General features: G+C 39.6%; 1 protein-coding gene across 1 annotated transcript in view; it reads right to left on the reverse strand.

Moving 5' to 3' along the window:
* The window catches only part of CSMD1 (CUB and Sushi multiple domains 1), a 2,072,278-nt gene that overhangs the window by 1,595,591 nt on the left and 449,849 nt on the right, over positions 1-26,838 (reverse strand). The gene's annotated exons all lie outside the window — the stretch shown is intronic.

The following is a 26,838-nucleotide window of genomic DNA, read 5'->3' on the forward strand; positions in this document are numbered from 1 at the left end:
TCTTTGTGACTCCATGGACTGCAGCACATCAGGCTTCCCTGTCCATCACCAACTCCTGGAACCTACTCAACCTCATGTCTATCATGTTGGGGATGACATCCAACCATCTCATCCTTTTCCTCCTGCCTTCAATCTTTCCCAGATCAGGGTCTTTTTCAATGGATCAATTGTTTGAATCAGGTGGCCAAAGTTATTAGAGTTTCAGCTTCAGCAGCAGTCCTTTTGATGAATATTCAGGATTGATTTCCTTTAGGATTGACTGGTTGGATCTCCTTGCAGTCCAAGGGACTCAAGAGTCCTCTCCAACACCACCAGTTCAAAAGCATCAATTCTTCAGCACTCAGCTTTCTTTATAGTCCAACTCTCACATCCATACATGACTACTGGAAAAACCATAGACTTGACTAGATGGAACTTTGTTGACAAAGTAATGTGTCTGCTTTTTAATATGCTGTCTAGGTTGGTCATAACTTTCCTTCCAAGGAGTAAGTATCTTTTAATTTCATGGCTGCAATCACCATCTGCAGTGATTTTAGAGCCAAAAAAACTAAATCTCTCACTGTTTCCTTTGTTTCCCCATCTATTTGCCATGAAGTGATAGGACCAGATGCCATGATCTTAGTTTTCTGAATGTTGAGTTTTAAGCCAACTTTTTCACCCTCCTCTTTCACTTTCAACAGGAGACTCTTTAGTTCTTCTTCACTTTCTGCCATAAGGGTGGTGTCATCTGCGTATCTGAGGTTATTGATATTTCTCCCAGAAATCTGGATTCCAACTTGTGCTTCATCCAGCCTGGCATTTTACATGATGTCCTTTGCATATAAGTTAAATAGCAGGGTGACAATATACAGCCTTGACATACTTCTTTCCCAATTTGGAACTAGTCTGTTGTTCCATGTCCAGTTCTAAATGTTGCTTCTTGACCTTCATACAGATTTATCAGGAGGCAGGTCAGGTGGTCTGGTATTCCCATCTCTTGAAGAACTATCCACAGTTTGTTGTGATCTACACAGTCAAAGGCTTTGGCATAATCAATAAAGCAAAAGTAGATGTTTTTCTGGAATTCTTGCTTTCTTTGATAATCCAGCAGATGGCAATTTGATCTCTGGTTCCTCAGCCTTTTCTAAATCCAGCTTGAACATCTGTAAGTTCAGAGTTCATATACTGTTGAAGCGTGGCTTGGAGAATTTTGTGCATTACTTTGATAGCGTGTGAGATGAGTGCAATTGTGCACTAGTTTCAGCATTCTTTGGTATTGCCTTTCTTTGGGATTAGAATGAAAACTGACTTTTTCCAGTCCTGTGGCCACTGATGAATTTTTCAGATTTGCTGGCATATTGATTGCAGCACTTTCACAGCATCATCTCTTAGGATTTGAAACAGGTCAACTGGAATTTCATCACCTCCACCAGCTTTGTTTGTAGTGATGCTTCCTAAGGCCCACTTGACTTTGCAAAGGCAAAAGATTCAATATCACAATAACCCAAGTCTATGCTCTGACCAGTAATGCTGAAGAAGCTGAAATTGAATGGTTCTATGAAGATCTATAAGACCTTCTAGAACTAACACCCAAAAAAGATGTCCTTTTCATGATAGGGGACTGGAATGCAAAAGTAGGAAGTCAAGAGATACCTGGAGTAACAGGCAAATTTGGCCTTGGAGTACAAAATGAAGCAGGGCAAAGGCTAACAGAGTTTTGCCAAGAGAAAGCACTGGTCATAGCAAACACCCTATTCCAACAACACAAGAGAAAACTCTACACATGGACATCACCAGATGGTCAATACTGAAATCAAATTAATTATATTCTTTGCAGCCAAAGATGGAGAAACTCTATACAGTCAGCAAAAACAAGACTGGGAGCTGACTGTGGCTCAGATCATGAACTCCTTATTGCCAAATTCAGACTTAATTGAAGAAAGTAGGGAAAACCGCTAGACCATTCAGGTATGACCTAAATCAAATCCCTTATGATTATACAGTAGAACTGGCAAATAGATTCAAGGGATTAGATATGATAGACAGAGTGCCTGAAGAACTATGGTCATAATTTCGTGACACTGTACAGGAGGCAGTGATCAAGACCATCCCCAAGAAGAAGAAATGCAAAAAAGCAAAATGTTTATCTAAGGAGGCCTTACAAATAGCTGAGAAAGAGAAGCTAAAGGCAAACGAGAAAAGGAAAGATATTCCCAACTGTGTGCAGAGTTCCAAAGCATAGCAAGGAGACATAAGAAAGCCTTTCTTAGTGATCGATGCAAAGAAATAGAGGAAAACAACAGAATGGGAAATACTAGAGATCTCTTCAAGAAAATTAGAGATACCAAGGGAACATTTCATGCAAAGATGGGCTCAATAAAGGAATGAAATGTTGTGGACCTAACAGAAGCAGAAGATATTAAGAAGAGGTTGAAAGAATACACAGAAGAACTATACAAAGGAGATCCTCTTGACCCAGATAACCACGATGGTGTGATCACTCACCTAGAGCCAGACATCCTGGAATGTGAAGTCAAGTCTCTACATTAGGTGTCTCAAATTAAAGCAGAAAAAGAGTAACAAAAGAACAGTTGCATGCCCATTTGTCCAAAATTTAACTGGAGTGAAACTTCTCTATAATGGAATAATACGCATACTTTGAAAACACTGTTTCAATAACTGCTAGACATGAACTATCATGACCTTTATAATACTAGTTAAGTGAAACTGTTTTAATATGAAGTAACAACAGAAAAAAAGATCCCCTCCAGAACAAAGTTCTTAAAATAACTTTTTAAATTTATTATAAGATATCATCTGGCCAAACTGCATTAACTATTCATCTCCATTCTTTCATTCAACAAGTATATATAGACTGAACAAATATGACCAAGAACTGCAACATTTATTTCACCTCCTCCAAGGTTACTTATGCTTCTCCTAAGTGTGGAGCTAATGCCTCCTTTCATGGTTAAAAGGTAGTGATGATTTTCATCAATTTCATAGTAACTGGCATCCCTGTCCTTTCTGCTAGGCTGTAATTCTATAAAGCAGCAGTCTCAGGTTGCAATGTTATACTTGAGGTAAGAAAAGGCAAAAGGATTTTAGAAATAAACTTCCTGGTTTGCAAAACCATCTTCACTATTGATTAACTGCTTGTGTGATTTTTGTCAGGTTGTTTAATGAGTTCTCCAAACATCATCTCCAGAGTAAGAATAGTATCTTGAGGGAGCATCAAGACACTGAGGAAAGAAGGTACCATCTGCTGGCAAGTGGACTCTGAGTGTGAAAGCTGCCTCTATCAGTAACCAGCTATGTTACACTAGACATTCTGCTAATCTCTCTGAGCTCCACCTTTCCTTGATTAGAAAATAAAAATGAAAGTACCTAAATACAAGAGTTGTTCTGAAGATAAGAACCCATGTTGACTGATGTATGTGGTCAAGAATAGTATTTCTGGAGGCTCCCTTTTTCTTTGTGCTCCACGCATCCTTCTCAACAGTTCTTGCTGACCCCCTTCATGTACCACTTTGATCCAAATAAACTGATGTGTTTAGATGAAAGCTCAATGTCTAACTGCTTGCAGAGCATTCCTCCATACTTCATTCTCCCCTTGTCACCAGGGTGGTCTATTTAAAAATATAAATCATAATCCACCACATCATGGAGCCTTTTCTGTCTATCTCTGCCATCAAACCCTCAGTCTAAGTTGCCATTATCTCTCAGATGGACAAATGCAATTATCCATTAAGTGACCTTTCAACACCCTCTTGTTATTTCACTGGTCCTCCACTATTTGATCAAGTCTCTCTTTCCAGTTATCAGATTCCTTAGACTATGGACTGGGTACCCATGACCCTGGAGGTCTAGGTACATTGCCACCACTGAACTCTTAAGCACATCTTTCTCTGCTCTCTAGCCCACCTTCTCAGTTCCAGACACCTTTGCAGTTTCTCCACAAAAGGATCAGCATTCCTCTCAACACCAGGTTTCACCTGGAGTCTCCTCCCTATTGTTTTTCTTTTTGCCTATTTTTACCCCTGCCTATCCTTCTGTCAGAATAGAAGGCACTATGCTGGGGAAAGTTCCTTGCTCATCCCGATGCTGAGCCTAAATGACCTCTTTCTGGTAAACACTCATAGCTTTCCTTTCATAGTTCTGAAAATGCTTGAGAAGTGTGAATTTATTTATATTGCTTCTGAACAATGACTATCAAGACAGCATGGGCTGCATCTGACATTTATTTTTACAGGGAGGTGACAGGGAGGCTAGGATCCATATACTCAGTTTTGAGCTTCAGATTTGCAGATAGTAGGCAGGGGCTCAATATCTTTGAAGCAAAAAAGGGGGAAAAAGACATAATTGTTTCAGCTATGCACTGCTGATGGTGACTGCAGTCATACAATTAAAAGACACTTGCTCTTGGAAGGAAAGCTATGACAAAACTAGACAGTGTATTAAAACACAGAGATATCACATTGCCTACCAAGGTCTGTATAGTCAAAGCTATGGTTGTTCCAGTAGTCATCTATAGACATGAGAGTTAGATAATCAAGAAGGCTGAGCACCAACGAATTGATGCTTTTGAACTGTGGTGTTGGAGAAGACTCTTGAGAGTCCCTTGGACTGCAAGGAGAGCAAACCTGTCCATTCTAAAGGAGATCAGTCCTGAATATTCATTGGAAGAACTGATACTGAAGCTGAAACTCCAATACTTTGGCCACCTGATGCAAAGAGTTGACTCACTGGAAAAGACCCTGACACTGGAAAAGATTGAAGGCAAAAGGAGAAGGGGACAGCAGAGAATGAGATGGCTAAGAGAGCATCACTGACTCAAAGGACATGAATTTGCACAAACTCAGGGAGATAGCGAAGGGCAGGGAAACCTGGCGTGCCACAGTCCATGGGATCGCAAAGAGTTGGACACGACTTAGTGACTGAATAGCAACAAAACTACAATAGCTTTATGACTGAAAATCATTTCCCAAAATGTATCTAAGGTTTTTATAAATATATGTTAATATCTATCTGGATACATCCCAATTCAAGTGACATTAGTCATTTGTAGAAATTTACTAAAATATTAACAACTGGAACAATCTAGCTTTATTTCATATTTTTATACATGGATGGAGTCACACATTTGAGTAATGACTAAAGACTATTTTTTTCATGAATCAACAGAATTATTGTTTAGAGTTATGCATTCATACATTCCCAAAACTCTTCACTAAGACTTTCAATGCAATGAATAGTGTGAACCTCTCTCCCTGGTGACAGATATTTGAGGACAAATTTTTACCTTGCACTTCCTTGATTATAATTTATAGGTCAACAAAGATTACATGATAATCTGTATTTATTTATATATAACATGCATAAACATGCTAATTATCTCTAAAGTTTGTTTTCTTCTGCAGTAATTTTCCTGAATTTAGGTTTTATTTTAAATAGATGGAAGTCAAATATACAAGGTTAGAAGGAGACTGTTCACATTTCAGACCACTAAGCTCTTCAAACTACTTGACTTCATACTTGTCCTTTTGGGAGAGCCTATAATTATAATAATGATGTCACCAAATATTTTGCAGTCTCTATTTCAGAGTTACCTTCTAAGTTTGTGGCACATTTATTTAAATCTCCTTCAAGAAAAGGACCTTGTTATCTGAGGGTGGGTTGTAGTTTTGAGTAAAGATACATGATGCTCAAACTGAACTGAACATGATGCTCAGGGACCCATCTGAGCTCTTCACAGTCTAGGGAGCCCTGCTCTGAACAAGGCCAACAGCCACACTCTGGCCACCTTGCCATTCACAGCCCATCCAAACTTCAACAGGGTGTGCCCTCAGGCAGGAACATAGATCTCTTCTCAGATGTGGAAGTCTTACTTGCTATTCAACCCTTAAGGCAGACAACACCTCCCCTTTGAGGAGCTTCTCTGAACTCCAAGGCAGGACAATTACTCCTTCAGATAGCTCACACTGAACCCTACTGGGGCATTTCCACACATATCTTCAATTTTCTCTTTCCCTGCACTTAAATACTGGGGTGGGTTGCCATTCCCTTCTCTAGGGGATCTTTCCAATCCAGGGATCGAACCCAGGTCTCCTGCATTGCAAGTAGATTCTTTCACTGTCCCATCTACCAGGCAAGCGGTGAACGAAAACTCACTGAGAATAAAAAGATATCTTCTTCAGAGTTATATTCCTTGACTTGGCAAATCCATAGCTCATGGCTGCTGCTGCTAAGTCACTTCAGTCGTGTCCGACTCTGTGCAACCCCATAGACGGCAGCCTACCAGGCTCCCCCGTCCCTGGGATTCTCCAGGCAAGAACACTGGAGTGGGTTGCCATTTCCTTCTCCAATGCATGAAAGAGAAAAGTGAAAGTGAAGTCACTCCGTCATATCCGACTCTTAGAAACCCCACGGACTGCAGCCCACCAGGCTCCTTTGTCCATGGGATTTTCCAGGCAAGAGTACTGGAGTGGGGTGCCATTGCCTTCTCTGTAGCTCATGGCAGATCCTGAATAAATGTGTATTATTTGAGCAAACATATGGTAAACGTATCAAGTCATAAGAAATAAACCTAAGCTTGTTTGGTTCTAGAGAAAAGTTACGTGGACCAACTTACTGCAAATTTTAGATTTTTCAGGAATCACACGTTTGATGAAGCAAGGACTTGGCTTTCAAACTGACCATTTATCAATGCCCATAAAAAAGTATACTTTGAAAATGCTCATAATTCACAGATGTTTCTAGCATCTTTCCCCCAACTACGTTCACTGTTTCTCATAAGCTGAAAAGAAAAAATGTTTTAAAGTAACTAAAAATATTCTCTGGTATAGATTACATCAATATAAACCCTTCCACAAATACTCAGGGTGTTATTACATTTTACTTTGTTAAAAAAAAATGGCATGAGAGAAAGCACATTTCACTAGATTGTTTTTAAATTATATTGTGAAAACTATTTTGTGGAAAAATATAAATCAATACATGTAATTATAATGATTAACCTTCTAAAATAACATCTTCTCATGAATTACATTGCAATATATATTCAAATATTTATTATGTACACAAGATAGACACCAAAATGAATTTGCAAATTTCCATTCAAATAGATTACAAAGAGCAGGGAGGATAAAATGTGTAGGCAGAACTCTTATTTACAAATTGCAGAAGGGCATAAGATAATTCAAGTAGAGGAAGAGCTCAGAAAGAAACATGAGGCTACTCTGAGCAATCAGGAAAACCTTCCTGAAGGTGACCATGTTCAAAGCTGTGTCTTAATGACATCCATGAAGGAAATTCTTCTGGAAAATGCCAATCTGAATTCCTGACTCATATCCAATATTGGCCTCTGCTTGTTCTGTGTTTGTGTCCAACTCTGGAATCCGATTCTCAGTTTAAAAACTTTTCAAGTGTATAGAAGTGAAGTGAAGTCGCTCAGTCACGTCCGACTCTTTGCGACCCCATGGACTGTAGCCTACAACACTCCTCCATCCATGGATTATCCAGGCAAGAGTACTGGAGTGGGATGCCATTTCCTTCTCCAGAGTATCTTCTCAAGTGTATAAATGTGCCTAATTTGTACCATTCTAAAGGAGATCAGCCCTGGGTATTCTTTGGAAGGAATGATGCTAAAGCTGAAACTCCAGTACTTTGGCCACCTCATGCAAAGAGTTGACTCATTGGAAAAGACTCTGATGCTGGGAGGGATTGGGGGCAGGAGGAGAAGGGGACGACAGAGGATGAGATGGCTGGATGGCATCACTGACTCAATGGACGTGAGTCTGAGTGAACTCCGGGAGTTGGTGATGGACAGGGAGGCCTGGTGTGCTGCAATTCACAGGGTCACAAAGAGTCGGACACGACTGAGCGACTGAACTGAACTGAATTTGTACCAATCTGCCAACTGTTTAAGTAAGTATAGAACACTAGGTGTTCAGCCCTATTATGTCTCCTATGTTTGCATTTGCCAAAGTGTATTTGATTTTCAGTTTCAGTTTCCTCAATTGTGTACTCCTGACCCCTTGGAAGTTGTGAATGAGCTTTTCTGCTTCTGTGTGTGAGTGTATAGAGAGTAAGGGGGTGCATGGGGAAACTAAGTAGTTTCTCAAAATGTTTCACTTATAAGGCTCTGACCAGGCACCAGGCACTGCTTTAGCCCTTACTGTAACCCTAAGTTACAGGTACTATGCCACACACTGTATAGGCGAGAAATGGGGCACAGGAAGTCATGGAAGCTCCCTGGTGAAACACAGCTTCTAAATGTCAAAGCCAAATCTCAGCCCCAGCCATCAGGTTCCCCAGTTCGAGCTTTTCAGCACGTCTGATGTCTCACATAGGTGCCCCGTTTCTGCATCTCCATCTCCCACACACGCTAGCTCCTCCCACTCCAGCATCTCCATCCCTACTGGGGGACAGGTCGCATGTCTCCTAAAGCTAGTATCTTAGCTCTGTAGTTGCCCCGAATTTATCAGCCCAAGTCAACCTCTTTCTCTTTGGTATTATCCTAACATTCAGTTTCTTCATGATGATGTTAACTGCATCCTACCTTAAAAAAGGTAATGTCTTGTACATGTGATTTGTTTCAAACTGGATGGGAAACTCATTGACACAGATGTCTTTCTGTACCTTTTTTCCTTGCCATCATATTGGGTATCTCCGCAAAGTCACTGCAAATCGCCATGCTCACTTTGAGGTGTCAAGGAGGACAATCACTGTCCATCTCAGTCCTTACTGGGTCCCAGGTGGTGTTCAGCCACTAAGTCGTGTATGATTCTGTGTGACTCCATGGTCTGTAGCATGCTAGGCTCCTCTGTCCTTCACTATCTCCTAAAGTTTGCTCAAATTCATGTCCATTGATTTACTGATACTTAGTACATAATAGACACTTAATATATGCTGGGTAAATAAATCCATGAATTAAGGAATGAATGTGAAATCATGTTTAAACCATAAAGTATAATATTTAAATAAATAATTTTAAATTGAAAAGTAGAAGAAAGTTTTACTCAAGCATAGTAAATGAATGCTAGATTCTGCTTGAGTTTACTTCCTGATAGAACTAGTCTGGCAATAAAAATAATTTTAAAAAATAGTTTTACATTAGAATTATGAACACTCAGGCACTTCATGGTCCAAAGTAGAAATGATGCTCAATTATGGATGTGTCTGCTGGTGAAAGCAAAGCCTGATGCTACAACAAACAGTACTGCATAGGAACCTGGAATGTTAGGTCCATGAATTAAGGTAAACTGGATGTGGGCAAGCAAGAGATGGTAAGAATAAACACTGACATCTTAGGAATCAGTGAACTAAAATGGATTGGAATGGGTGAATTTAATTCAGATGACATCATATCTACTACTGTGGGCAAGAACCCCATAGAAGAAATGGAGTAGCCCTCATAATCAACAAAAGAGTCCAAATTGCAGTGCTTGGGTGCAATCTCAAAAATGACAGAATGATCTCAGTTCATTTCCAAAGCAGGCCGTTCAGCATCACAGTAGTTCAACTCTATGTCTCTACCACTGATGCTGAAGCTAATCAGTTCTATGAAGACCTAGAAGACCTCCTATAACTAACATCCCCCCCCCAAAAAAAAAAAGTTCTATTCATCACTGGGTATAGGAATGCAAAAGTAGGAAGTCAAGAAATACCTGGAATAACAGACAAGTTTGGCCTTGGAGAACAAAATGAAGCAGGGCAAAGGCTAACTGACTTCTGCCAAGAGAATATACTGATCATAGCAAATACCCTTTTCAACAACACAGTGATGACTTTATACGTGGACATCACCAAATGGTCAATACTGAAAATCAAATTAATTATGTTGTAGCCCAAGTTGGAGAAGCTATACACAGTCAAAAAAGAAAACAAGACCTTGAGCTGACTGTGGCCTAGAGCATCAGTTTCTCATACCAAAATCCAGGCTTAAACTAAAGAGAGCAGGGAAACCCACTAGGCCAGACAGGTATGACTTAAATCCCCTATGAATATGCAGCAGAGGTGAAAAATAGATTCAAGGGATTGGATCTAATAAACAGTGTCCCTGAAGAACTACAGATGGAGGTCCATGATATTGTACAGGAGACAGCTAACAAGACCATCCCAAAGAAAAAGAAAAGCAAGAAGGCAAAGTGGTTATCTGAGGAGGTTTTCCAAACAGCTGAAGAAAGAAGATAAGCGAAAAGCAGGGGAGTGAGGGAAACATACATCCAACTAAACGCAGAGTTCCAAAGAATGGCAAGGAGAAACAAGAAGGCCTTCTTCAAAGAACAGTGCATAAAAACAGAGGAAAACAACAGAAGGGGAAAGACTAGAGATATCTTCAGGAAAACTGGAAATATCAAGGGAAAATTTCACCCAAAGATGGGCACAATAAAGGACAGAAACGGTAGAGATCTAGAAAACACTGAAGAGATCAAGAAGAGATGGAAAGAATACACGGAAGAACTGTATAAAAAGATCTTAATGAACCAAATAACTATGATGGTATGGTCAAGTCACCCAGAGCCAGACATTCTGGAGTGTGAAGTCAAGTGGGCCTTAGGAAGCACTGCTGTTAATAAAGCTAGTGGATGTGATGGAATTCCACCAGAGCTATTCAAAAGCCTAATAAATGATGTTATGAAAGTGTTCCACTCAGTATGTCAGCAAATCTGGAAGACCCAGCAGTGGCCAGAAGACTGAAAAAGTCAATCTTCATCCCAATTCCCATGAATGGTAGTAGTAAACAATGTTCTAACCATTGGACAATCACACTCATTTCCTGTGCTAGTAAGGTCATGTTTAAAATCTTGCATGCTAGGCTTCAACATTATGTGAACCAAGAACTTCCAAAAATCCAAGCTAGGTTGAGAAAAGGCAGAGGAACCAGAGATCAAATTGCAAACATTCGCTGGATCATAGAGAAAGCAAAGGAATTCTAGAAAAACATCTACCTCTGTTTCATCAATTACACTAAAGCCTTTGACTGTGTGTGTCATAAGAAACTGGAAAGCTCTTAAAGAGATGGGAATACTAGAGCACCTTACCTTTCTCCAAAAGAAACCAGTATGAAGGTCAAGATACAACAGTTAGAACCCTATATGGAATAACTAATTGGTTCAGGATTGGGAAGTGAGTATGACAGTGTTGTCTGCTGTCATCCCATTTAACCTATATGCTGAGCACATCATGAGAAATACTGGGCTTGATGAGTTACAAGCTGGAATCAAGGTAGGCAGGAGAAACATCATCAAATATGCGGATACCACCACTCTAATGGCAGAAAGAAAAGAGGAACTAAAGAGCCTCTTGATGAGGGTGAATGAGGAGAGTGAAAGAGCTGGCTTAAAACTCAATATTAAAAAACCTAAGATCACGTCATCCAGCCCCATTACTGCATGACAAATAGAAGGGGAAAAGATGGAAGTGGTGACAGATGTCCTGTTCTTGGGCTCTAAAATCACTGAGGATGGTGACTGCAGCCATGAAATCAGAAGACAACTGCTTCTCGGCAAGAAAGCCATGACAGACCTAGGCAGCGTGCTGAAAAGCAGAGACGTTACTCTGCTGACACATGTCTGCATGGTCGAGGCTATGGTCTTCCCAGTGGCCACATATAGTTATGAAAGTGGGACTGTAAAGAAGGCAGAATGCCAAAGTATTGATGAAAATTGTGGTGCTGGAGAAGATTTCTGAGAGTCCCTTGGACAGCAGGGAGAACAAACCAGTCAACCTTAAGGGAAATCAACCCTGAATACTCATTGGAAGGACTGAAGCTGAAGCTCCAGTACTTTGGTCATCTGATACAAACAGCCAACTCATTGGAAAAGTCCTTGATGCTGGGAAAGATTGAGGGCAGAAGGAGAACAGGGCATCAGAGGATGAGATGGCTGGATGGCATCACCAAGGCGGTGGACATGAACTTGGGCAAACTTCAGGAGATGGTGAGGACAAGCAGTCCTGGTGTGCTGCAGACCACAGGGTCACAAAGAGCTGGACATGACTGGACACCTGAACAACAGCAAGGCACTTCAGATAGAGGGCAGTGATAAATTATTTTGAATTTGATATATACTCATTTAATTGAACTTTATTATCTCTCAATATATGTTATTTACTTACGTTTATGACATGACAAGCTTCTATCCTTTTAAACTTCACGGATCTTATCAGAAGTTGTTTTCTATTTTTTAAACTGGATTTTTAAAAAACATGATACTATTTTTTATGTAAAAATGTGTGAGGCATATGAATTTATTTAATACATAAGATATATTCATTTGAGCAAGTTTGGGGGAGGGAGGTGGGAGGGGGGTTCAGGATGGGGAACACGTGTACACCCGTGGTGGATACATGTTGATGTATGGCAAAACCAATACAATATTGTAAAGTAAAAAAAAATAATAATAATAATAAAAATTAAATAAAAAAAAACTCAATATTTCATTAAGACATATTTTAGGAGTGAGCATATTTAGGAACTAACTCCGTAGTTTTACAAGGAATTCAGTAGGAAAGGGGATTCAGTTTATTCAGCCTATGTTCTTAGTTGGGGCCAGGTAATCAGTTCAGCTACAGCTGCCTCTGGAGAATTCCTGGGGCTCCTGTGAGAATAAGACCCTTTTGGTGGCCAGGGATCCTGCAAAAGAAATTGCCATGGTTAGGCTCAGAGCAAATGAGCTGGAAGCCTAGGACACATAAAACCTGGCCCATGTCTAAGGCATCTCCTGACTCCTTCCAACCCGCTCTGAATCGCCCCCTACCCCGTCATCCACCCCTCAGTCACATGGGGCAGTAGCCGAAAGAGAGAAACCTGAGAAGACCTGGGAGGACGGCTGAAGAGAAGCGTCATGATCTCAGCACCAGGATGCTGTCTGCAGGCCAGGCCATGGCAGTAGAGCAGCACGCATGGCTCAGAGGCAGGAACACGGATGCTCAGACTTGCGAGTCCTTCACCAAGTCACTCTGCAAGAATCACACGAGCACTAATCCCTGCATGGCTGTCCGGAGAATGCACAGAGGTGACATTTGTACCATACCTGGTTCCCTACTAACCACCTAGAAATGCCATGGGTAGTAGGAGAGAGCTGACTTAAAATCCATGTTCTCTGCCTAGTGAACATCTTGTATCAAACCAAGACTCCCGCTAAGCCCCAGCTTAGAAAAGCTGGGTGAAATGTGTAGAAGGATCACTGTTTTGAAGGCCTGAGAGGACTATCACGGCAGTGACAACCTGAGGAGCCAAAATGGAGAGAAAGAGAGCACAGAGAGGGGGGGGCCAGCCCACTGCCCCTGTCCCCATGGACGTTTGCCGGCTAGTCAACGTCTGCTGAGAAGCTGTGCAGACTTCTCTTAAGTCTCATAGGAGTGAGGAAAACAAGGGCACTTAGGGTTCATGAAGGAGGAAAGGTTCCAATAAAACACCCAGGCTTTCTGTTGGGAATTCATGAAGGGCTATACCCTAGCAAGGATGCATCACAGAATAAGACCAGAACACACAAAATTTTTATCAGCCCCAATTTAGACTAGATAAAGGTGACCTGCCACAGTCAAACTGCCTGCCAGAAGACAAAGTAATCCTCTTTGGAGAAATCTAACCTTCACCAGGACCTCGAATTATCTCAAAAGTGCTTCCTACAGAAGGTCCTAAAATCAAAAATATTTATGTCCAGACTACCAGGGGAAAACACAAAATGATCAAAGAGAAGAAAAGATGAATTAGAAAGAGACCCACAGTTAAGCCTGGCTATTGAAGTTATCAAAAGTTGATTTTAAAATAACTGTGCTTAATGTGTTCAAGACAGTGGAAGATATAAAGAATATTAGGAAATAACCGGCATTTTTAAAAAGTTAAATTCAATTCTACAACTGAAAAAGGCAATAACTGAAGTTAAAAACTAAGTTAATAGCAAATTAGGCAAAGTTGAAGGGAGGATTAGGTAAATTGAAGAGGAGTACAAAATATTTGAAATAGATAATAAAATAATCATACATGAATAACAATTGTCCGAAAAAGGTGTGGGTATAGGACAAGACATTACAGAACACTTTTCCATAAGGAGAAAAGAAAAAGAAAAAAATGAAGATAAAGCAATATTTGAAGGTGTAATAGCAGATAATCTTCTACAATTTATTAAAGACATCAAGCAACAGAGTGAAAAGGTAAAATAAATACAGAGAAAGTCAAATTCCAAAGGAAGATCTTAAAATCAATCCTAGGGAGAAGAAGGTCAAAGGAGCAACAATAAAACTAACAAAATTTCTCCACAGAAAAATTGAAGGTGGAAGAAATTGCATTAAGGGACTGTAATCCAATGACTGTCAACATAGTCATCTTTGGAAAATATCTTTGAAACGATGAAGACATTTTCAGATTAAAAAAAAGAAAGAAAGAAAGAAAATACCTATGGGTCTTAGGGAAGAAGAAAAATGTTACCAGGACTTCCCTAGTGGCTCAGTGGTAAACAGTCTGGCTGCTAATTCAGGAGACGCAGGTTCGATCCCTGATGTGGGAAGATCCCACATGTCATAGAGCAGTTAAGCTCGTTTGCCAAAACCATTGACCCAGGGCTCTGAGAGAACCCGTGGGTCACAGCTACTGAAGCTGAGCACCCTGGAGCCTGTGTGCCCCAAGAGACGCCACCACAGCAAGAAGGCTTGTACCACAAGGAAGTGCAGACCCCCTTCTCTGCAAGCAGAGAAAGCCCATGAGAAGCAATGAAGACCCCGCACAGACAAAAACAATTAATCTTTTTATAAAAAAAGAAAGACTGTTCCCAGGTGGAAGTATGAAGTTGACCAGGGAATATAAATGAATACTGACGACATTCATTTATTCACCAGACTTCCCTGGTGGCTCAGCTGGTAAAGAATCCGCCTGCAATGTGGGAGACCTGGGTTCAATCCCTGGGTTGGGAAGATTCCCTACAGAAGGGAAAGGCTACCCACTCCAGTATTCTGGCCTGGAGAATTCCATGGACTGTATATAGTCCATGGGGTCACAAAGAGTCAGACATGACTGAGTGACTTTAATCATTTTATAGATTTAAATACATGGAAGAAAGTAAACAAAAATCAATTCAGCAAACTTAATGAATGTTGTTATCATTGCTTTTTGGTCATTTCTTGTATGTAGACTTCTTTTATAAGATTTTAACATGTGAAATGTTCACACTGCAATGACCTTAATCTCAAAACTACTTCTATTTCTACATTCTTTTATGAAAATATGCAAGTCTTGAAAACTGTAATTGTAGTAAGACATGTTTCTCAAATAAGCTTTAGTCTTTAATGATGCTCAAATAAAAATGAGTCTATTCTTATAAAAAGTTGTAAGATGTCTAACCTATCAAGTCATGTCCTACTATTTTTACATTTGTTGCCCTTCTTAAACCATATCCTCAATCATGAGTGTGAAAGTTACTATTTGAGTTATCAAAATCACACTGAACTTCTTTATAGAAAAGGATGCTAAGTTGACAATTCTCCAGGAGTATTTTTAGAGTGATATTCTTCTTGGTATTTCATTCCGCAATTTCCTCTAGGACTTGATTCTTCTTGGTATCTCATTTTGCAATTTCCTCTAGGACTTGGATGAAAACTATTCTCTTCTGGTGATTTATATCATGAAAACACATTACTGAAATGCCTTTTAAAAATTTACCAGTATTCATATTAGACAGACTAACCCAAATTCCCTAGGGCAAAGCACCTGAGAATAAGACACTGAGGGATTTGCTTTTCCCATTGCAACCTATATGCTTCTCCATGACCACACTGCATCACAGCTGTGTTAATGTGGGTCTGCCTGGCTACTACAGTACTATGGAAATGTTTTCAACTTTGTGAATTCAGTACCTGGCACAGGATTTGAGGGAACAGATTAATATTTTCTACTTAATGACTAAATATGTGAGGATTCACACATATGAATGTGCACTGTGTAAGAGGTCTTTATACAAGAATGAGAAGTAATGCTACAGATTTATAAGTTTTTTGAATTACTCATTAATCTTTAAAACACTTTTAACCTCACAAAACCCCACTTTGAATTTTGCTTTATAGAGTCACTATCCTGTGAAGACCAATGGATGAAGTGCCCTCTCTTCTTCCAATTTTCCTTCCCACAAGTGGAGAACCAGCAAACCTGAATCTTTCAAGATTAATACCTTTGGTTAAAAAAAGAAAAAAAAAAGAGTTCTCAGTCTGTCTTTTGTGTTCCTCTCAAATCAGTACTCAAGACTGAGGCACAGTTTGAAGCTAGCTTAATATGCTTTTGCTCACTCTCCCTGGCAAAATAAAAGGATATGGATAATTCTGAAAGTGTCAGTTTCTCAAAGGGTTAGCAAGTTCTTAAGAGAGATACAATGTATATGCAAATATTCCTTATTCCAAGAGGCTCAAGTCCTAAAATAAAAGGTCCTTTTGATAAAGACTCTTCCCTAGACACATAAAAGAAGAAATAAGCTTTACCCACGAGGAATCACACCCAGACGGACTTGCCAGCATTATCTTATTTACTGACAAGGACGGTGCCGTATGAACCCCTGCTTCCCTGAGCACTGGATGGAAGGTTGTGTTCATCTCTGTCTCTCTTTAAAGCGTAAAAGACTTTGTGTGCTGAATAGATGCTAATAGAAGCCATTTTCACATTATGAACTTGGATGTTGTTGCCTTTTCACTCCCTTCAAGATACAAAAGCAGCTTATGTCCTGTACTGAAATGTAATAACTCTCATCCCTTTGGAAATGGAGGGCAAAGATCCTTAAAACTCACCTCAGTGATAGTGAAAGATTGAATCTAAATTGACCTACTATTCCCCATAATTTAATAGAGCAGACATACCCAATAACCACTTACTAGAGGCACCTCTGAAACACCAGTGCTGCATTGGTTAAAAACACTACCAAACAAAAAAGTTAAAGCATATCTAATGAATGTTTAAAATTCAAGTGCCTCTGACTTTCCTCTGTCTAGAGTAAGTGATGACTTTACACTGATCTTCTCTTAAATGACTACTGAAAGGATGTGATATACTTTCTTAATTGTACATCAAAGTAGCTGGAGATGAAATATACTGCCTATGTTGATAATTAATAAATGGCCATTAGAAGGGGGAGAATAATTTTTAGGGCTCCACTAAATGCTAATATTACCATAAAAAAAATGAAGAAGCACTTGTCAGACCACCATTTTGAATGAAACGCAGAGGGAATGCATTGGCTAACTCTTTTGTTAGAGAAAAGGATGCACTTCTGATGTTTGTTTCTTTCTGCAGGAGGTTGTTTTATTTCCACTGAGGCCAGGACTGTGGAGATGGATGAAAATGACATCACGAAATTACCCCTGCCCTTAAAAACAGACACACACACACACACACCGATGGAGGATGAAAACACATCATACAATATTATGGTAAAAACAGAGAAACAGAAAACACTGTCCTTCTGCCATCATTAATTTATAATCCTCCCCAGTTTTATTGAGAAATGACTGACATGCATCGCTGTACATGTTTAAGGCATACAGCATAATGATGCAACTTACATACATCATGAGATAATGACCACAGTGGGTTCCCCTAACATTCATCATCTCATACATATACAATAAAAAGGAAAGTATTTCCTCCTAGTGACAAGAATTCTCAGGGTTTGCTGTTAACAACTCTCCCATATGTCATACAACAGCGTTAGTTAGAACCATGCTGTGCACACATTGCTAGTTGTGTACATCTTATTTGTCTTTTAACTGGATGTTTGTACCTTTTGACCACCTTCTTCCAATTTCCCCCAACACACCCTCAGCCTCTGCTAACTACTGTCTGACTTTTCTTTCCTATGAGTTTGTTTTTGTCTTGTTTTCAGATTCCAAATATAAGATCATACAGTAATGACTTTTCTCCATCTGACTTATTTCACTTAGCACAGTGCATTCAATGTCCACTCATGTTGTTGAAAATGGATTTCCTCATTTTTTTTATGGCTGAATAATATTTCATTTTATATGTTTATAGATACCAACAGGTTTCTTTATCCATTCATCTATCAATGGACGTGTTATTTACATGCCTTGGCTGTTGTAAATAATGCTACTATGAACATGGGGATGCAGATTGCATTTGACAAAATCCAACCTCCCTACATGATACAAACTTTTAACAATTAGGCACAGAAGAAACATATCTGAACACAATAAGGGCCACGTATGCCAAGGCCACAGCTAATACCATCATCACTGTTCAGTCACGTCTGATTCTTTGTGACCCCATGGACTACAGCATGCCAGGCTTCCCTGTCCTTCACCAGCTAATATCATAGTCAATGAGAAAAGATTGAAAAGATTTTCCTCTAAGATTAGGGGTAACACAAGGCTGATCAAACCAGTCAATCTTAAGGGAACTCAACCCTGAATACTCATCGGAAGGACTGATGCTGAAGTTGAAACTCCAGTATTTGGGTCATCTAATGTGAACAGTTGATTCATTGGAAAAGTCCCTGATGCTGGGAAAGATTGAGGGCATAAAGAAAAGAGGGCATCAGAGGATGAGATGGCTGAATGGTATCACCAACGCAATGGACATGAACTTGGGCAAATTTTGGGAGCTGATGAGGGACAGAGAGGCCTGGCATGCTACAGTCCATGGGGTCGCAAAGAGTCGGACATGCCTGGGTGACTCAACAACAAGGGTGTGTACTCTCACCACTCATATTCAACCTCTTACTAGAAGTCTTAGGCAGAGAAGTCAGGCAAGGTGATAACATAAAAGCATCAGAATTGAAAAGGAAGAAGTACAATTGTCTCTGTTTACAGATGACATGATTTTACATGTAGAAAGCCCTAAACACTCAACCAAAAATCAGATCTAAACAGTAAATTCATTAAAGCTGCAGGGTATAAAATTAACATACAAAAATCAGTAGTGCTTCTACATATTAAACATAAACTTTATGAAAAACATAAATTTACCTATTTACAAGAGCATCAAAAACAACAATGTGCTTACCAACAAATTTAACTAAGAAGGTGAAAGGTCTCTCCTCTGAAAACTACCAGAGTAGTTTAATGAAAGACATCAGAGAAGACACAAATAAATGGAAAGATATTCCATGTTTATATATTGGAAGAATACTGTTAAGATGTCAATACTAAAAATTCATCTAGAAATTCAGTGTAATCCATATCAAGATTTCAATGGCATTTTTCTTTCCAGAAGTACAAACAACTCATAAAATTTATATGTCGACATTTTACAGAGAAACTGCAATTTGCTATTGTTCTCAAAAAGGAAGAAAAGACAGAGCCAAGAGGAAAATGTTACAGACTTATTGTGAAAATCTAAGAGAAAGAAATTTTCCTATTATTAGAAAATGAATACATTTAAATTTATATTCCCCAAACTCATGCTTCTCCATCTGCATACATTATGCCAATAAGAATGTTACCTAAATTATTCTTATATTCTCATTCCTGCTTAACTCAAAATATTAACCATAATCTCATTCTTCTGAACTTTTCTGAACCAAAAAGCTAACAGCAGTGAGAAATAAAGTTTCATTTCCCCAATACTAAAAATTAAAGGGCTAAATTAAAGACAACGAACTATCTGCTTATCAGCTTCTGGGGAAGGAAAAGTGGAGAGAAAGTCACCACTCTCCCCCCAGGTTATAATGTGCATATTGGTATACTAATTTTGGCTTTGTGAGGCTTGCTTATACCACTAACTGCTAGTTCATTACTCACAGTGTAACAAGCGTGTTCACGGCACAATACTGTCGGTCATGTGTGTTCACACTGCAAAGACTGGGCGTATTTCTAAACTTATTCATGGCAAAAAGATGAAAGAGTTTAGTTGCCAACATGGGAAAAAATGATACTCTTTGACACAGAAAAAAAAATGTACAACAACATTTTAAGAGTTTCTGGAATGCACTATATTAATAACTTTGAGACTGCGGACTATGATAGGAGCTTCACTGTCACCAGGTCTCATCTTTTGATGGCGTCTAAATACCAACTTTAGTCCAACACAGTATATTCCATCTAGAACTGGAAGATCCTAAGCTAAGTGAATGCTTAAGATGCTTTCTGCTCTAAGTCAAAATATGAAAAAGAAAAAAAAAGACAAACATTTGTAATGTTGTGATTTCATGGAGCATATGTTTATGAAATGTATGATCACTGACAGTTCTGTACTCATATTTAGAGTAAATCAACTTCTTTTTTGTCATGAAAGTGAATTCTTCTCACAGTTATTATTTGTGCCATTTTGGGGGAAATGAGGCCAAGATAAGTAATCCATGCTATTTATTATCAAGGGTGCCATCTGGCTTTAGCCCGGAAACTGAAGAGATGGCAGTTGCTATAGATTGACTGCTTGGATCCCTACCAATTGGTATCCTGAGATCCTAGACCCCAGGGTGGAGGTGTTAAAAGGTGGGGACTTTGGGAGGTGGGTAGGCCATGAGGGCGGCGCTCCCAAGAAGGGATTAGTGATCTTATAAATGAGGCCCCAGAGAGCTTCTTGGCCCTTTTCACTATGTGATACACAGGGAAAAGGTGGCCCAGACCATGGCTCTGACATGCACAGAAACAACTATAACCAGTATGAAACTTTAAGAAAATGCGAATCTCAGGGTAGCTGAGTATTTTCTGCTATTTGTTTGCTTCTGTGACTTTTGTTCTGTCTGCTTGGGCGTCGACACTGTCAGTGGCCTTCTCAGGTCTCACTGAGCTCTGTGGAGCTGGAGACTCTGCCGTCTGATGGCTTGGGTGGCTGTCTTGTTTGAATCCTCATGCTCAACAGTCTGTGTGTCTCCTCTCTGCTGCCAATAATACTCTTTCCAGAAGTTAATCTTCTTGTGTCCAACATAAGTTCCCAGGATTTGGTGCTCTGTTCTCAGCTTGGAATCATCCCATCCAGGTTTATAACACTGAATGCTACACTCATCCTTCCTTGACTGCCTATACAGTATTCACTCTTTGTAACACAGTGTTAGGTTCTGACCAAATGGCTGAGTAAAGAAGAAGAAATAAGCAATGCTCTCCTAATGTAAAGAAGCTCACAGTCACCAGAAGAAAAGCCAAATGCAAAAGAGAAAGTAAGAATACAGAACAAGAAGCACTAATTCGTCCCAAGTCCAATCAAGACAAATTCACTGAGAATCTAGCTGAACCAGGCCTTGCCTTATGGATCAGATTATCCCAGGTGTAGAAAGGATGGAGGGAAAGAGCAGTGCAAACATAAGCAAAAGCTTCAGTGATGCTACCAAGCTGCTGAGGTCTCAGGGGAGGTCTGGGTTTTCTGCAACAGTTTAAGGGAAGGTGGGAGTGAAATACAGATGGGGTGGGTGTTGGTCCAGGGGAGCCTTCCAAGACTCCTGATGGCAGACCTGTCGACCCCCACCCTCTTCAGCGGCAGGTGGTGCCGCGCCAGGTGGAGCACCCGGCGTCAGATTGGGGCGGACTTGTTGTCATGTAGATGTTCTAGGAAAGGTTACCAGCAGCTGAGGTTGAGGGCAGTCAAGTGATGGGACAGGATGTGAGTGTGAGTACCTAGGGGAGGGCTCTCAGCAATGACGGGGTGCAGCAGGGAGATCACCTGGAAGACACTGTGACCGCACTTAGGAGGAACAGTAACTAGGGGAGGGGGAGAATGGTGGTTGCTCTAAGGGGATTCGGTGGGCCCTCGGAAAAGGCAGATGCTGGGCAGGTCTCGGTAGAAGCTGACGATCCTACCAGTGAACAGGCTCCAGGCGAAGCGGCGTGGCCAGCGTGGAGAGGAGAGACTGTGTTACAGACTACTAGGTCTCAGGCACCTACAGACACGCAGGCACTGGGGTGCGGTGGTGGAATGACAGTCGGCCCTTCTCTCCGGTCGGGGGGAGTCCCTGACTTTTAACATTTGTCAATTTCAGTGGATACTTTCTCCTGTACTCATATCCTTATGCTGCATACCTCAAACCTGTACAGTCCTGTATGTCAATTACCTCAAAATTGGAAAACAATGTGAAAAAACTTCGGCCCTGATAATTTCTAGCTCCCAATGAGAATTGTTTTTCTAAATATCTACCTCTTATTTTCTTACTGACTGCATTAATTTACACTTCCAGGAGAATATTATATGAGTAAAAACAACATTCTAGAATTGGTATGTTTTGTAAGTGGCCCATAAAATGGTATTTTTTAAAGCATCCTATTTATTTATAAAAGTTGGAAATAAGTGCTAAATTTTATATTTAACTTTTTAATTTTTCAATATAAATAATTTATTATATAAATTACTGATTTTCTATAACCTGATGTATTTCATTCTCTAACACTGAATATACTATAATATTGAAACGTGTTTCTTTTACCTTTTGTATATGAATCTTTTAATTTAGTCCCAAATTCTACATTAGAATTTATTTAGAAATTCTGAATCAACATTTATGTGTGAGTAGCTGTATGAATGTGAGTTCTCTAAGGTTTTCATAAATGTGAAATGTATAGATACTTAGAAAATTCTTTTCTGTCTGTATGCTGGAGGGGTTTGAAAAAAATCCTTGCTATCTTTAACATCTTAGATGTCTTAATTCATCCACACCAGTGCTGGATCTCATTGTGTTTTTAAGGGGAATAGAGGGTGATCAGAATTCATGGCACTGGGAGAAGGTTTGCAAATGAATGCAAATGGGCACAAGGAAACTGCTCAGCTTCTAAGGCTGAAAAGCAAGGTTAATGGAATTTCTATAAGAAACATGAGCATTAATATGATTTTCCCATTTACCACCCCTCCTCTTAGTATGTACACAGCAAATTAAATACTGCTGTAGCATTGCTACAGCTTTGTTATTGTCGTGATTAAAAAAATTAGTATAATAATTTTGGTGCTAATTATGAATTTTTGGCATACTGTTTCATCTCAATAGAAATACCCTTAAGCTGAGGGAAAAGGCTGTTTAATGGAATTGCAAAATAAAAGAGAATGCTTTTAGAGTCTTGGATTAATTTTCAATTGTAAATAGCTTATAAAGTGACTATTTGCAGCACTGAAAGTTGATATATAATCACACTTCATAATGAAAACAGAAAAGGGCAAAAACATTTTAATGATTTTTTTTTTAATCAGGATTCTTAAAGCTCTGAAAAGATCGTATTTTAAAAATACCACAGTAACAACTTCCACTTATTAAACACTAGTCATCTCACATGCAGGATGCCTTCATTTTACCAATAATAGCTTGTTTCTGTATAACAGCACTTCCTTTTAGCAGGAAAGAAGCGGACACTACTGAGCATGCGTGCAAGATGTTAAGTAACTTTCTCGAAAATTTTATGGGAAATATGCTTGCTTTTTGAGACCTGCCATTACAAAGTACTACAGATTGGGTGGCTGAAAACAAACATGTTGTCTCACAGTCCCAAAGGCTACAAGTCCAGCCACGAGGTAACAGAGAGGCCATGCTCCTCTGACAGCTGAGATTCGCCTCTTCTAGCCTCTAGTGTTTTGCCCAGTTTCTGATGTTTGAGGGCCTATGGACTTCATCACTTCAATCCTATTTTCCTCTGTGTCTGTCTATCCATGCATCAAGGTTCCCCCTTTTGGTAAGTCCTATTGAAATTGGACCCTCTCTAATGACCTCATTTTAACTTAATTCTCTCTGTGAAGACCTATTTCCAAACTACAAGAAGAATCACCTTATGGTCCAGCAATCCCACTCCTGAGCATATAGCTAGACAAAGCTGTAATTTGAGGAGATGCGTGCCCCCCTGTGTTCACAGCAGCACCACCCATAACAGCCAAGACATGGAAATGACCTAAATGCCCATCAGCAGACGTGTGGGTGAAGAAGATGTGGCACATCTATACCATAGGCACACAGTCACGGTCATAGAAAGAATGACGGGATGCCATTCATACCAACACGGATGCAACTGGAGGTGATCATACTAAGTGAACTCCAACAGGGAACCACAAATATATGATATCGCTTCCATGTGTAATCTACAACATGACACACGAGTCCATCTGTGAGACAGAGTCAGGGACACAGAGCACACTGGTGGCTGCTAAGGGGGAGGGCTTGGGGCAGGGATGGTATGGGAGGATGGGGTAGCAGACGTAAGCTTTTACGCAGAGGACGGAAAAACAGCACAGTCCTACTGTATAGCACATAGAACTGAATTCAATATCCCGAGATAAACCAGAGTGGAAAATATAAAAATAGAATGTGTGTGTGTGTGTGTATATATATATATATATATTTATATATAAAACTGAATCATGTTGCAGTACAGTAATAACTAACACAGCGTTGCAAATCAACTATATTTCAATTATTTAAAAAATAAAGACCTATTTTCAAATTACATTCATGAGCCTAGGGGTTAGGACTTCAACACATGTTTTTAGAGGAACATAACTCAACAGAAGAGCGCATATATATTGGAAAGTGTTCAACCTCCAAACCTATTTTGCTCCACTGCCCACATCACACTATCATCAGAACTCCATGTGAAACCTTTCAGTTCATTCAATGTCTATTTACTTGGATACCTTTCCTCCCTAGACTCTTAAGTTTCCCGAGCCAGATGTATCACCTTATTTATGATTATAGCCTCATCACAATAGGTAAGTGTGTAGTGCATTTTTCAGTAACTATTTATTATGCTGAATAGAATAGGTTATTTGACAAAATGTAAATGATTTCAGTATATATAGCAGTTTCAATGCTGAGATTACATATTACAATTCAATGATTGGCTTTTTTGATATCATATGCCAAAGAAATGAGATAGAGGCAATAAATCTTGGTATCTGCAATGTCCCATGATTCATCTTTACAACCGATTAACAAAGCTTGCAACAGTAAGCACAGACGTGGCGTTTTTTTACAACTTTAACAGCACTGGCATTTAAAAATCCTGAGGAATTCTGACAACCTTCATTTAGTTCGCTGCAGGAAAAGTATTATTAACTGATTGCCAAGACATCCCACAATGTAGGTGTATAAGAACAGATCTCAGATGGGCTTGAGTTGGTTATCACTTTGTAATTCTAAGACAGAAGACAAAATGTGAGCAAGGGAGAGGGAAGACTATGCAAAGGGTGCATACCACATAAAGATCTCTCCATTTTTTTGTTTCTTTCTTTCCTCAGGCATTTAATTTTTTTTCCCACCTACCCAACGCCCCCTACCCCTCACCATTCATCCATTAAGTCCTTGCGATCTCTGACCTCAAGGGAAGCCTTGACAGGTCTGCTCTGACCCGTGACCCACTTTGTTGCCTTCTCCAACAGTAGGGTGGGTCTGTTTGTTCCCTCCTACAGCCACCTAGGTGTCTTCAGAAAGTGCAGCAGGTGTACCTTCTCCATGTTGCTTCTTACATGTTGTACTTCACCTGGAAATACCCATCCAGATGCCATTAGTATCTTGTTTTCAGCATCTTTTCTCTCTCCCAAGGCCCCAGTTTCCTTCCTGGACAGTGAAGTGTCTGCACAGGCTTGCATTTCTTCCCCTTGATCTGCTCACATTGAGGAGGAACTTGCCCTCTGCCACTCACTCCAGATCTGTTCATCTTTGTCACTGTTACCACCTCCATGTCTCAAATCCAGACACCCCACATCCCCTCATGACCAAATCCACCATCTGACACGTCAGCTCCCCTCACTCTGCTTTTCATGAACTGAATACGCCCCACCTAAGGAGAATTTCTCTGTGCACCATTGCAACCGAAATCATGCACAGAGTTACAGGTTCTAAACATATGAGACTAGCGATAGAGTAAATGTGGAATAAGGTACAGTCTCAAGCATTAAGAAATCTATGTTTTGTTGGGAGAGATGGATACATAAAGAGGGAAATCACAAAACACTGTACTAATAATTATGGGAGGGATATTTAACCCAGTTGTCAAATTGAATTTAGAAAAGATTCCCAAAGGAAAGATCTCAGGGAGACTTACTGAAAAAAATGATTTCTAGATAATCCTGAAAAGAGTTATCTGCTCATCTGTAAACAAACACAGAGTTATTGGCCAGAACATAGGTCGTGTGCATTATAGGATTGTAATATTTAAAATCATTGGGACCTCCCATAAAACATGGTTTCTTTACAGTAGTCATTTTCTTCAAAGGTGTAACTAACTCAAAAATGTATAGTACTTAAGAATTAACTGTCTGAAATCAATACTTTCTTCCTGAATCAATACAGCATCATCTTTGTTACCTCTCTGTAATTATTATTGCTATTTTTTCTCTGTAATAGCAGCCTCTGCTGTTTCAAGACTGTGTTCAACTGCACTTTCGAGAAAGTCTCACTGTGAAAGAAATAAGCAATCACAGACACAGAATAAAATACTTATTTCTAGAATCTGGAAGACACCGCAAATAGTTTCTTTTCCTGAGTTAACATATTCAATTAAGACACTATGCTAACTGACCAAATGACCTGATTAGTTGTATGATTCCTAGCAGTACTGGGGACACAGTATTTCCAGGACACTTGTCTCCTAATTTGATAAGTACATGCATCCCAACATTAAGTGTGCATCTATCATCTTATTAGATCCTTAACATGACCCTCACAAACACAGATGGTCCCCCTATTTCACAGACCTAAAGCAGTGTGAAGAGTGTGGCCCTGACCCACAAAGGTTACACACTCAGACCCAATATGCTGGTTCATCTCATGCAAACCAGTTTGTTTAACTGGTTTATGTAAATTACATTATTTTATCTAAGAAATATACTTGAGAATTTTCTGAGTTCACACCTGTTAATTCTATTTGAAGTGGAATATTTTTTTAAAACTCATGCAAAAAGAAGTGAAAAAAGTTATTAAAAGTAAAATTTGGATAAAAATTAATTTACTTTCG

This window comes from Bos javanicus, chromosome 27 (genome assembly GCF_032452875.1).
Source record: "Bos javanicus breed banteng chromosome 27, ARS-OSU_banteng_1.0, whole genome shotgun sequence".
Taxonomy (NCBI): Eukaryota; Metazoa; Chordata; class Mammalia; order Artiodactyla; family Bovidae; genus Bos; species Bos javanicus.